Genomic DNA, 14,301 nt, shown 5'->3' on the forward strand with positions numbered 1-14,301 from the left:
TGTCCTTTGGCTATATATTCTGAATTGAGATTAGTGGTACTTACAGTTTAAAAATGTTAATGAAACTCTATACTGTTTTTTTAATTATGGCTGCACCAGTGGACATGCTCAGCAACAGTGTAAAAATATTCTCTTTCCTCTGCACCCTAACACTTTTTATCTTTGTATGTTTTGATAATAATTCTCCTTAACCCCACAATAAGGTGACATCTCAAGCTGACTTTGATTTCAATTACTCTGATGGTTCGTGATGTTGGGCATCTTTTTATATATCTATGGGCCATTTGTATGTCTTTGGAAAAATGACTATTTAGATGTTCTGCCCAATTAATAAGGAAATAGGTTTTTGTTTTGTTCTACTGTGTGTTTTGTATTGATTCATATTACATATATTTTGGATAGTAACATATTATTCTATGTATGGTTTACAAATATGTTATTCCATCCAATATATTGCCTTTATATTTTGCTGATTTTTTTCTTTAGTGTGCAGAAACTTTTTACTTTGATATAGTTTCACGTTTTTACTTTTGCTTTTGTTGCTTGTGTTCTATGTGTAGAATCCAAAAAATCATTACCATGTCCAGTGTCGAACAGCTTTTTCCCTATTTAATTTTTAGGGGATTCATGATTTCAATTCTTATGTTTAAGTCTTCATTTTAAAGTCATTTTTGTGATGATATGAGAAAGGTTTGCTTTTTATATGTGCATATCTAGTTTTTTCTACACTATTTCTTGATGTGTCTATCTTTTCCTAATTTTGTGAAATCAGGTGACTGTGTATGTGTGAGTTTATTTCTGGGTTCTCTGTTCTGTTCCGTTTGTTTTTATATAGGTACTATACTATTTTGATGACTATTACTTTGTAATACAGTTTGAAAGCAGAAAGTTTGAGGCTTTCAGTCTTTTTGTTCTTATTATTTGGCTATTTGGGGTCTTTTTGTGACTCCATACTAATTTTACAATTGTTCTACATTATCTTAACAGTATTCAAATTTTGATTAAAAATATTTAATCTGTAGATTACTTTGTGTAGTAGATATTTTAACAATATTAATTTTTAGAATCAATGAACACAGGCTATATTTCCAATTTTCTAATATTTATTTTTTTTCATCAACATTTGGTAGTTTTCAGCATGCAAATCTTTAATATTCTTGGTTAAGCTTATTCTATTTAATAAATTAAGTATTTTATTCTACTTGATAACATTGTAAATGAAATTGTTTTCTTAATCCCTTTTCAGATTTTGTGTTGTTATTGTATTAAAATCCCACTGATTTTCCTGTTAAGGTATCTTGCAACTTTACTGAATTAGCTTGTTAGCTATAACAGAGTTTAGTTGTTGGTGGTGATGGTAAAATGGTGGGTATTCTTAACCCTAGTTATACTTTAAGTTGATGATGGCTATTATTATTTTATAATTTTAAAAAATGTAACCAGATAGGTTTCTGCTGTCAGAAATTCAGTGCAATTTAAATTTTTTTTTTCTTTTTTTGAGATTGAGTCTAGCACTGTCACCTGGGCTGGAGTGTAATGGTGCAATTTTGGCTCATTGCAACCTCCACCTCCCAGATTCAAGCGATTCTGTCTCAGCCTCCTGAGTAGTTGGAATAACAGTCAATCGCCATCATGCCTGGTTAATTTTTTTGTATTTTCAGTAGAGATGGTGTTTTCTCATAACTGTGAGCTGGACCCAATTACATGTGACAATCTCTCCTGTGGGCAGGAACCAGTAGGGAGAGTCACATAAACTAGGTACTGGGCCAGTGATATGTCAGTATTTTTTCTGTGGGCAGGACCCCGGCAATAAAATTTACATCTCCTGGGTGCTAGGTAAAGCAATATGTCAACAATCTAGTCTGTAAACATGTTCCAGGCAGAAGACAGTCACATCACCTAGGTGGTGAGCCCCATAACATGTCACTATTGTTCCTGTAAACTACTCCAGGACACACACACACACAAATGGTCACATCACATAGGTAATGGCCCAAAGATATCTCACAGTAATCTCTCTGGACTGGCTTAAAAAGGAAGGGAGAGTCATATCACTTAGGTGACTGGCATGTCACAATATCCACTGAGGGCAGACAGAGCCCAGGCAGAAATGTCACATAATCTAGGCCCTCAACCCAGGTATAGTTCACAATCTAATGTGTAGCCTGGACCTCAGCAAAAAAGTAAAACCAATCAGGGTTTGAGTAAAGGAATATGTTACAACTACACCTGTGTAAAAGTCAAGAGATAAAATTTACAATCCTACACCTTTCCCAGCTCCAGGTTCAGAGTCAATACTTACTGGGAGTTTTGTCCAAAAGGCAAGTAACAACCTCAACAATGAACTGGATCCATACATGACACCCCACTTGCAGACACTGTAAAAGAGTCAAAAGATCACAGGAGTGCCAAATCTTGGCCCAAGAGTCACCATCCTATCTTTGTACAGAGTTCACACATGATAGTAACAATGCCAGCTTTTGACTGTCTTTGGATGTGAAATTCCTAGAACCACAAGAGTAGACAGTGTTCATTTCTAGAGGTGAAAATATGGTTGGCTGGTTGTGCATACATAAGTAACTATCTCACCTGTGCTTTGAGCCCTGTTATGACACTCTTTGTACCAACTGAAGGCATTGTAAGGTATGTGTAAAAGTCACAATACTCTCTGAGACCCACATGCTTACATGGACCCACAATTTTATTTATTTCACTAAGCCCAGAAAGAGACAACATCTCCTTTATTGGCTGTGTCCAGGTATAAAATTCATTACTGTCCTTGTGAACGGGGTCCAGGAATTAGTTATCACCTTGCTTGTGAGTAAATTCATATACAACAGTCAAAATTTCAACTGTGGACTGCATTCATGACAGACTCAGGGCCTCACCAGTGGGCATTGTCCATATGTGAGGGTGACAAACTTAACTTTTGACCAGACCTGCATGTGAGTCACAATTTAAATTGTGTGGTGAGCCTTATTTTGAGATATTCTGTACCACCTAAGAGAAATATACCATATGCTAGCGTTTCATAGTCCTCTGATATTTCTAGGCAGAAAACCCAGGACAATATCCATTGCCCCAAGCCTAGCCATAGTCAACATTTTCTTTTGGCTTGGTCTAGGTACAACAGTCAACACCATGCTTGTGACCTGGTTCCAGATATTAGTCACCATTCAGCCTGCTGTCAGTCACAGTTCCAACTGTGGACTGCACTCATATGTGAAGGTGACAATCCTAGGCAAAAAGGAACAGTCAAGAAAGGACAGCCACATCTACTAGGTGCTGGGCCCAGTAATATGTCACAATCCCCCAGGTAAGCAGGTCCAAGGCAAGAGAGATGGATCATATTAGCTATGTGATGGGACAATAAATATGTCACAATCCCCCTTGTGGGCTAAACCCAGGCAGGAGAGGAATGTCACATCACAGAGGTGATTTCTGTGTAAATATTTTAAAATTCCCTCTGAGAGAATGACTCAGGCAGAAAAGTCATATCACTGAAGTGCTTGGCCTAGGTAAGTGTCACAATCCAAATACCTTACTAGACCCAGGAAGAAGAGTAAAATTAATCAGGTACTGGGCAAAGGCATATGTCAAAATTACACCCACCGAAAGATCCAGAGATCAGATTCACAAAAGTGCGATTGGGCTGGCTCCAAATACAACAGTCAACACCTCTTATGAGTTCTGTCCATGTACCCGAGTCATAATCTCAACTGGATCTGTGCAAGAAAGCCTCATCCTCATGTGCCAACGGTGTTTTAATAGGAAAGACACAGCTTCACAGGGGTGTTTAATCTTGATACAAAAGTCATCATCTTACCTATGGTCTGAAATCCATATGAGAGTCACAGTTTCAACTTTCATTTTTTTCCAGGTGTTATATTCAGAACCTCAAAAATGAGCTGTGTTTATGTAGGAGGGTGATTATCCTGTCATGAGTGTGCAGACAAGAGTCACAATTTTATCTGTGTGATAGACCCTGTTTCAAAACTTTCTTTGCCACCTGAAGGCATTATACAATATGCTTGAGTGTTGTAGGACTCTGCGACCTTTGTACAAGTAAGAAACCCAGGACATTACCTGTCACCCTAAGCCTAGCTACTAAAGTCAACATCTCTTCTATTAGATAGGTCCAGGTATTAGAGTCACAATTGTGCCTGTGAACTAAGTCCAGAATTGAGTCACCATTCTATCTGTGACCAGATTTACATATGGTAGCCACAATTGCAACTGTGGACTTAATCTGCATGTGAGATTCATGAGCTCACTAGTGGGCTCCATTTATGTATAATGGTGACAATCCTAACTTTCTACAGGTTATGCTTATGAGAGTCACAATAGCACCTGTGTTCTGATTTGTATTATGATACTCTCTGTACAACCCAAGGGCTTCACAATGTATGTGTGTTTGTCAGAGCCTTCTGTAACCTTTCTAAAAGTAGCTGACCAGAATTCTACCTTCTGCCCTAAACCTACCTATGAGAGTCAAAATCTCTCCAATTGGGTGACTCCACATCTGAGAGACATTATCATGCCTGTGTGCTGGGCCTAGGTATAAGTTACAATTCTACCTGTGCATGGAGAGACAAGACGGTCACATTATCTGGGTGCTGGGCCAGAGTTTTTTCACAAATGTCTGTGTTGGCAGGTCCCCCAAACATGTTACATCACCTGGATGTTAGACTCAGTGATATATCAGAATGCCCAGTGTAGGCAGGACACAGGCCGGAGAATTACATTACCTGGGTGCTGGGCCCAGTATTATTTCAAAGTTTTTATGGAAGCAGGGCACAGCCAGCCAAAAAGAGTCACCCTATTTAGGTGCTGGGATCAGTAATATGTCACATTTTTTTCTGTTAACAAGAACCAGTAAATCAAGGAGAGTCATATTCCAAAGTAGTGGGCCCAATGATATGTCAAAATCCACAGTGCAGGCAGAGCATAGGAAGGAAAGTGAGTCACATTACTTATGTTGATGGGCCAAGAGACATGTCACAAAATCCACTGTGGGAAAAGTGTAGGCAGGAGGGTCACATCACCCAGGGGCTTGGCCCAGGTATATGTCAGAAGCTTAACTCACAGTTGATGGCTAGGCTTCCACAAGAGAGTAAAGTCAATCAGATGCTTGGCAAAAGTACATTGTACTATTACACCTGCAGGTATGTCTAGGAATGAGATTCACAATCCTGCAAATTTCCAGGCTTCAGATAGGAGTGCAAATGTCTTTTGTGAGTTGTGCCCAAGTATGTAAGACGGAATCTCAGTGGTGGAGTTAATCCAGCCTCAACTCCAGCTGAAAACAGTGTCCCAGTGTGGTAGCCATATTCTCACAGTTGTGTTGAATCTTGGTTTGAAAGTCACTATTCTACCTGTGGATCAGATCAACATATGAGAGTCACAATTCCACTTTCAACTTCCTTCAGATGTGACATTGAGAACCTCAGCAGTGGGGCATGTTGATGTGAGAGGGTGACAATTCTTTCTGTTTGCTGAGTGTACATACAAGGGTAACAATCTCACCTGTGTGCTAGGCCATGTTAACACACTCTCTGTACCAGAAAGTTTGAGAGTTTCAGAGTTTCAATATGCTCTGAGACTTTTGTGGTGGTATAATCCCATGGTACTATTCATTGCCTTAAAGGCAGGCATGAGAGTCGGTATTTCCTTTTTGACTGGTTCAGGTATGAAAGTCATTACCATGCCTGTGAGCTGAGTTCAGAAATATTATTTGTCACCATCATATTTGTGGCTGGATGCACATATGGCAGGCATAATTCCGGCTGTAGACTGTGCCTACAGGTAAGATTCAGGGTCTGAACAGTGGGCTCTGTCCATGTGTGAGGGTGACAATCCCATCAGCTGGGTGTATGTAGGAGTGTAACATTCTTATCCTGTGTTGGGTCCTGTTATGACACTCACTGTACAACCTAAGTGCTTTATATAACATCTGTGAGTGTCATAATTTTCTGTGAACTTTGTACAAGTAGAAGACCCTGGATGAGTAAAAATCTCTCACATTGTCTTGGTCCAGTCATGAGAGTCATTACCGTACCTGTGTTTTAGGCTTAGAGACATGTCACAATTTTAACTCTGAGCAGAGACCAGGAAGAAGAGCCATGTCATCTAGGTGCTGAGTCCAGCAATATGTTAAAATCCTCCCTCAGAGCAGGGCCCTGTTCTAGCAGAAGACTTACATCACCTAAGTGCTTGGCCCATGTATGTGTAACAATTCAGTCTGCATGCATCCGGGGCCTACAAATGTGAGTCAAATCACTCAGATGTAAGGCAAAGGTATATGTCACAGTTACACCTTTAGGAAAATCCAAAAATAAGATTTATAATTTGGGACTTGTCTCATCTTCAGGTATAAGTCAATATCTCCAGAGATTTGGGTCTCAATACATGCATCACAACCTTAATGGTTGACTTCATTCATGTAGGGGATCTCCAATCACACCTGCAAATTGTGTCTTGGTAGAAAAACCACAGCCTAACAGGTGTGCTTAATTCTGGTCTGAAAGTGCAGCCAATCTGTGGACTGCATTTACACATTAGAGTCACAATCCTAACTTCTGTCTTCAGTTTTGAGATTCATGACCTGTGTGCTGGACCCTATTGTGACACACTGGGCCCCTGGAGGACTTTATACAATATGCATGAGAGCTGAAGTTCACTCGGAGACCTTTATTCTGGTACAGAACCACAATCTTATTTGATTCCCTGTTTTGCAGGATAAGTGTCAACATCTTTCTCGTTGGCTAGGTCCAGATATAAAATGTGTCATCATGCCTGTGAGCTGGATCCAAACATAGGTCACAATCCTGCTTGTGAACAGTGACAAGGCAGAAGAGTCACATCACCTGGGTGCTTGTCTAGAAATACATAATTTTATCTCCTGTGGGAAAGGATCAGGTAGAAGAGTCATATCCCTTTGGTGCTGAGCCAGGTGAAAATGTTACAATACCCTCTGTAAGTGGGACCCGGGCAGAAGAGGAGAATCACCTCACTTTGCAGCTGGTACCATGGATATGTCACAACTTCCCATGTGATGACGATCAGGCAGGATAGGAGTCACATTACCTAGGTGCTGAGTTCAGCAGTATGTAAAAATATCCCCTCAGGGCAGGGCTCAGGCAAAAGTGTCACATCACTCCGGTGCATCATCCAGGCATATGTTACAGTCCCACCTAAGGGCAGCACTTGGGCACAAGAGGAGAGTTACACAAACTAAGATATAAAATCAGAAATATGGTACAATGCCTCCTGTGGGCAGGGCCCAGGCAGGAGTGTCACATCATGTGGAAGCGGGATCCAGCAATATGTACAATCCCCACTGGGGCAGTGCCCAGGGAAAAGAAATGGGCCACATCACAAAGTGATGGGCCCAGCTAGATATCACAATTTCCTTTGAGGTCAGCACAAAAGAGGAAGTGTTACATCTCCTAGGTGCTTGTGTTAGGTGTATGTCACAATTCTATATGTGAGATTAGCTCAGGCAAAAGAGGCAAATTATTCAGGTGCTAGGTAAAGGTATATGTCAAGATCACACCTGTGGGTGTGGACTGAAAAACATGTTGCATCACCTGGGTGCTGAACCAAGAGTAAGTCAAAATTCTTTCAGAACTTAGGCAGAAGAATAACATCACCTGGGTGCTCAGTGCAGTAAAATGTCACAATTGCCCTTGTGGGCTGGGCCTAGGTAAGAAGGAGACTAACAAGACATAGGTACTGGGTGAATGAATATGTCACAATTCTCCTAGTAGGCAAGACTCAGTCAAAAGTGTCATAGCATTTGTGTGTTAGACTTAGAAATATGTCACCATGCCCTCTGTTGGCAGATCCCAGAAAACAGACCACATCTCAGGTCAGGCTGGAGACTCGACAATGACTCACTGTGATGGAGGGCTCCTGCTTCCACAAGTCTCAGGAACCCATCCCTCAGGGCAACAGTGGGGGTCGCTAAGAGGAGAACTGGCTTGTGCCTGCACATTGGCTAGTACTACTCACACTCCACTCCTGAAAGTCAGGATACAACCTTTTTTAAAAATGGCAGTGGTGGCCTGGCATGGTGGATCACACTTGTAATCCCAGCACTTTGTGAGGATGAGGTGGGTGGATCATGAGGTCAGGAGATTGAGACCATCTTCCCATCCTGGTGAAACCCTGCCTCCACTAAAAATGCAAAATATTAGCTGGGTGTGGTGGTGTGTACCTGTAATCCCAGCTACTTGGGGAGACTGAGGCATGAAAGTCACTTAAACCCAGGAGATGAGGTTACAGAGAGGTAAGGTCACACCACAGCACTCCAGCATGGTGACACTGTGAGAAATATGATGGCCCAAGTGGGGATGGGGTGATAAGGGAAGGTAGGGGAAAAAAGACTGTGCAAGACCCAGGGCTGGACAACTTAGAGTCCTGTGCTAAGGACCTCCTTGAGCCATCTGCCAGTTTGGTTTCTGGTGGAGAAGGAGCTTCAAGGTGCTGGCTGGGATCTGCAGACTCCTCTAAGGATCCAATTTTGGATTCCACTGGGTCAAAAGGGATGGTGTTACAATATGGTGAGGTGGGGAGGACCTCACTGGAGAACAGAAAGATTCCACGTAACTCAAGACATGGTGTCAGCTGAAAATTCACTGATCCATGAGCCCACTTCTTCCTTCCTCCTCCCATGGCAGAGAAATGGCCTGCCCCAGTCTCCAAAGCCCAGGTGCTCCCGCATCTCAACACTCCTTCCCAAGACGCATGCAAACAGGCATAAGGGTGAGTCTGAGGTAAAGCAAATGTGATCACACGTGGCACTGGCTTCCCACAAGAAAAGATGGAGATAGTGAGGTCAATAATGTCCAGGCATGTGCCCAGGGGGCAGTGGAGACCCCACCAAAGAAAGCCAAGGAAAACTGAAGCACACCTGGGAATGAGGAGAGGGCCTGTGCCAGAGTTAAAGCCACATTCAGCGACACCTGCCAGAGGAGCAGAGAGGTTTGTGCAAAGTACACCCCACCCCAGCAATGCAACAACTATGTAGCCCTGAGGTAACCTCCCCTGCACCCCACTAGAACAGTCTCTTTGGCTCCCTGACATCTTTGGCACCCAAAAGATTAAATAGTGGGGGGCAGTCCCACCCAGGAGCAGAGGAAGCACATGTGCTTCAAGAATGAGACAGAAAATCTCCTGTGGGCAGGGCCCAGGCAGGAGAGTCACATCATTTGGGAGCAGGGTCCAGGAGTATGTGCAATCCCCACTGGCAACACCCCCTTTCCAAGAAGGCAAAGGCCCACCATGGTCATCTACTGCACATCCTAAATAAAACCGGCAACCATCAGGTGGGACATGGAGACCAAAGGAGCTTCCATATCTGAGACACTTATGAAGACCAGAGCTCCAGGATCATCATGGCTACCCAATCTATAGAAATAGGTTTGGAGAAAAAAACAGTCATTAAACAGATCTTTAAAAAGTTTCAACCTGATGAACTCAAAAGTGTTATTTCTTGAAGACATTGAGTTAGACCAAGGAGGATCTAGACCCCTCAGATACATGGCAGACAGCAAGAGGGAGGACCGAACAGAGGCCAGATCCCAGGCAGGATACAGCACAATGCCACCGCCATGGCATTCAGGAAGAAGGACTTCCCAAAGGGTGACTGGCCTGAAAGGCCAGCATTTGAGTAACAGAGATGCTTGCCACGTCCTGTTCCTGACTTCTTCTCCAAGCCTGTGTCACCGTGGGGCAACATTTCTCAATGAGAGAAAAGGGTTGGAGGAGTAAGAACCATCTAGAACCACCTCCTTTGACCTCAGTCTGCATCCCTCCTGCAAGAGGACAATGAGCTCTTGAGAGGCTTTTGTCCCTAGGTGTGGTGTGCCAGTTTTGATCTTAAAAAAGAGGTTGCTCACAAGGGGGAGGAGATTTCAACCCCTGCGTGTCTGAGGCAGCTCCCCAGGTGGCCCAAGCTTTCACAAACCCAAATTTGAACAGCCAGAAAAATGACAACCAGCCAAATGACCAAGGAAGAGATGGCGCGGGGAGAGAGAGAGAAACAGGAATAGAGAGAGAGGAGAGAAAGAGAGACGTACACACACAGACATACAGCAGTGGCACAGAAACACCCACCGCCATGCATCCCCGGAGGCTGCCGGGTTCCAGGCTGTGCTCTCCGGGAGAATGACCCTCAGGTCAGCGAGCACCAATGGGCACAGGCAGGCCTCTCCTCAAGATCACAGGGGTAATGACTTTTGGGGAGACTCACCCACACACCGTCTGGGCCTGCCTGAGGCTGAGATCCCGCTCTCTGAAACTCCACCTGAGGTTTCTTCATCCCTGTCACTTTCCGCCACCCCTGGCATTTTCCTGGCATCCAGGAAACTTCCTGTCGACCCCCTGGAGAGGTCAGGTGGGAGCCTCGACACCGACCCACTGTTGCCTCCTGCTTCACCTGCTTTACCAAGCCTCAGTGTCCCATCTCCCAGGAGACGGTGGGGGTCACTGTGACGCGCGAATCCGCGTGTCCCTCGCGCATGTGCATTGGCTAGGCCAACTGGCGCTTTAATTCTGGAAGTCAGACTGTGGCCCCTTTCAAAAATGCCGCGGTGCTGAGGCAGCGGAGTATACAGCAGGCAAGGCAGCGGTGAATGAGGACTGGGGAGGGCAGGGTGAGGCGTGAAAGAAGGGGCTATGCTAGATCCAGGCCCAGACCCCTGGGCCTCCTGTCTTCAGGACCTCCTTGAGCCGCCTTCTGGTTTGGTTTCAGTGGAGGAGGAGCTTCAGCGCGCTGGCTGGGATCTCCAGACTCCTCTACCGATCTGATGGAGGATCCCACTGGGTCAGCAGTAATGGGGTGAAAATCTGATGAGGTGGGGAGGGACTCACTGGGGCACAAAGAGATTCCACGGGCCTCAATGAGAGATGTCAGCTGAAAATTTACTGACCCAAGAACTCACTTCCTCCATCCTCCTCCTCGCTGGGTGGAGCAATGGCCAGCCCAATCTGCAAAGCCCAGGGGCTTCTGTATTCCCCACACTGCTGTCTAGGACCTGTGCAAACAGGAACAGAGGCATGTCCAAGGTAGAGAAAATGTGACCACACGTGGAACTGGTGTCCCTCAAGAGAAGATGGAGTCAGCCTCTGATGGCGAGATTGTCAATGATGTCTAGGCATGCACCCAGAGGGCACTGGAGACTCCCCAAGAAAAAGCAAGCACACCTGGGAACCAGGAGAGAGCCTGTGCTGCAGTCTAAGCCACATTCAGGGATGCCTGCTGGAGGAGAAGAGAAGTTTCTGCAAAGTACACCCCACTCCCACTGCTCCACTGACTAGGTAGCCCTGAGGCAACTGCCCCTGCACCCAGCCAAAACCCAATCCCTTTGGCTTTCTGACATCTGTGGCAGCCACAAGATTCAGGGCTGACAGGCAATCCCACCAAGGAGCAGAGGAAACAGATGTTCATCAAGAATGAGACAGAAAGTACAGATGAAATGCAACACCACCTCTCCTAGAAAGCAAAGGCCACCATGTTCTCCTGCTGCTCAACCTAGATGAAACAAGCAGGTCCCCATGGTACCCAGGTCTTCACAAATCCCAAATTAAACTGTGGGGAAAATTACTGACAACCAGCCAAATTACCCAGGCAGAGATGCCAAAGAAAAAGCTTACCAAAGAGAGGTCATCATGCAAGCATCCACCCTCTAGCTAACAGGTCACATTTCTTCCAACACACACACAGACATCAGCAGACACAAACACACAGGCACATGCACACACAGACAGAGAAAGACAGATAGGGTGAGAGGAGACAGAGTGACATACGCACCCAGACATGCAACAGTGGCACAGAAGCACCCACTTCCAGGCAGCCCCTGAGGCTGTGGGGTTCTGCTCTCTGTGGCAATGACCCTCAGCTCAGACAGCAGCCTATGGACCCACAGGCAGGCCTATCCTCAATATCACAGGGGTCATGACTTTGGGGGAAACTCACCTGCACACGGTCCTGGCAGGCCTAAGGCTGTGATCCCCTGCTTGTTCTCCAAGACTCTGCCTGAACTTTCTTTATCTTGGTCAGTCCTCTGCAAATCCTGGCATTTGGAGACCACCCTGTCGACCTCCTTGAGAGATCAGACTGGAGCTACCATACAAACACATTGTTGCAGAGGGCTTCTCCCAGCCTCAGGGATCCATCCCCTGGCGACGTTGTGGTCACTGTGATGAGAGAAGCTTATTGCACTTACTGCATACTCATTGTCTAGGCTGACCTCTCTATATTCCTGGACATCAAGCTGTGCCCTCTTTAAAAACTAACGGTAATCCCAGCACTTTGGGATGCTGAGGTGGGCAGATTACCTTAGGTCACTATTTCCAGACCAGCTTGACCAATTTGATGAAACCACGTCTCTACTAAAAATACAAAAATTAGCCTGGTGTGGTGGCATGCACCTGTACTCCCAACTACTCGGGAGGCTAAGACAAGAGAATCGCTTGAACCTGGGAGGCAGAGGTTGCAGTGATTCAAGATCATGACACTGCATTCCAGACTGGGCAACAAGAGCAAAACTCTGTCTCAAAAAAAAAAAATAATGGCTGTTCTGTGGCAGGGTCATGGCGGATGAAGCTGGGAGGGTGCATAGGGTAGTCATGAGATAGGGGCCTATGTAAGATCCATAGCAGGACATTTGTCCTTTTGTCCTCAGTACCATTTTGAGCCAGCTTCTGTATCAGTTCTGATGTGGCAGGAGCTTCACTGTGCCAATTGGTTTCTCTTGGCATCCTCCTATGTGCTGGGGACAGCAATATGTCACAATTCCTACTGTTAGCAAGGCCCTTGTAGAAGAAAAAAGTATATCACCTAGGTTCTGGGTTCTGTGTGATGGTACTATCTGAGAGCAGGGCCCATTCAAAGAAGTCATATGTACTAAATTCTTGGCCCAGGTATGTGTCACAATTTTATTTGTAAGCTGGACCCAATCTGGAGTCAATTGTCAAATCACTCACATGTTGGACAAATGTATATTTCACAATAACATTTGTAAAAAGTTTCATTGATAATTTCCCATCCCATACCTGTCTTGGCTTCAGGTATAAGTGTCACCATTGGCCAGTCATAGTGGCCTACACTTGTAATCCCAGCACTTTGGAAGGCCCAGGTAGGTGGGACAGTTGAGGTCAGGAGTTCAAGACTAGTCTACCCAACATTGCAAAACCCTGTCTCTAGGAAAAAGAAAACAGAACAAAACAAAACAAAAAAACATGTTGTGTGCTTGAAATACCATCTACTCAGGAGGCTGGGGCCTGAAAATCACTTGAACCCTAGGAGGTGGAGGGTATGGTGACCTGAGATCATGCCACTCCACTCCAGCCTGGGCAACGAAGTGAGACTGTGTCTCAAAATAGTAACAATAATAAAGTCATCATTGTGCCTGTGATTTGGCCCCAGATCCCAGGACACAATACCAACTCTGGACAGAGAGACAGCAGGAAAGGCACATCAACTGTGTACTGGTCCAGGGATATGTAAAATCCTCCTTGTGTGCAGAACTCTGGCAGAAGGTACTGGGTCCAGTGTTATCAAAATCTTTCCTGTAGACAGAGTTTAGGTAAGAGAGGACACTCACTTCACCTAGATGATTGGCCTAGATATATGTCACAATGACCTTCATGAGCAGAGCCAAGGCAGGAGAGTGACATCACCTTGGTTCTTGGCTCAGTGATAGGTCACAATCACTTCAGTGGGCAGAGGACAGGTGAGAGAGCAGAATCACATCACCTACGTATTGTGCTAAGTGATGTGCTATAATGCTTCCAGTAGAAAGAACCCAGGCAGGAGTGTCTCATTACCTGGGTTCAGTACCTAGCTGTATGTCACAATGCACTCTAAGTGCAGGACCAATGCAGTAGAAGGAAGTCACATTACCTTTGTGATGGACCCAGAGATAAGTAACAATGCCCTTTGTAGTCAGAGTCTAGGCAGAGGAGTCACATAACCTGGGTGAATTCTGGTCTCACTGATATGAATAAAAATGCCCTTTATAGGCAGGGCCCAGGGAAAAGTTTCACATTACTTAGGTGATTAATCCAGGTTTATGTCACAACTTTATCTGTGGGCTGGGTCTCAGAAAGAGTCAAATCACTCAGGTTCCAGGCAAAGGTATATGTTTGAATCACACTCATGAATGTACAGAAATGAGTTTCACAGTCCCACACAAGTCCTAGCTTCAGGTGAGAGAGGCAACTCCTCCTGTGAGTTGGGTTGAAGTACAGAAGTCACAATCTCAACAATGGATAAGAACTGTGCATAAAAGCCCC

The 14,301-nt window shown here is 44.8% G+C and overlaps 1 long non-coding RNA gene across 1 annotated transcript; it reads right to left on the bottom strand.

The window, feature by feature from the left end:
• Positions 1-6,616: 6,616 nt before the first annotated feature.
• Positions 6,617-10,466, bottom strand: LOC144579996 (uncharacterized). Its single transcript, XR_013528803.1, has 3 exons — positions 10,256-10,466; positions 7,009-7,205; positions 6,617-6,901 (listed from the first exon to the last, which is right to left on the bottom strand). It is a non-coding gene; the product is annotated as an uncharacterized LOC144579996 (long non-coding RNA).
• Between the last annotated feature and the right edge of the window lie 3,835 nt (positions 10,467-14,301).

Source organism: Callithrix jacchus, chromosome 17, assembly GCF_049354715.1.
Source record: "Callithrix jacchus isolate 240 chromosome 17, calJac240_pri, whole genome shotgun sequence".
Classification (NCBI taxonomy): Eukaryota; Metazoa; Chordata; class Mammalia; order Primates; family Cebidae; genus Callithrix; species Callithrix jacchus.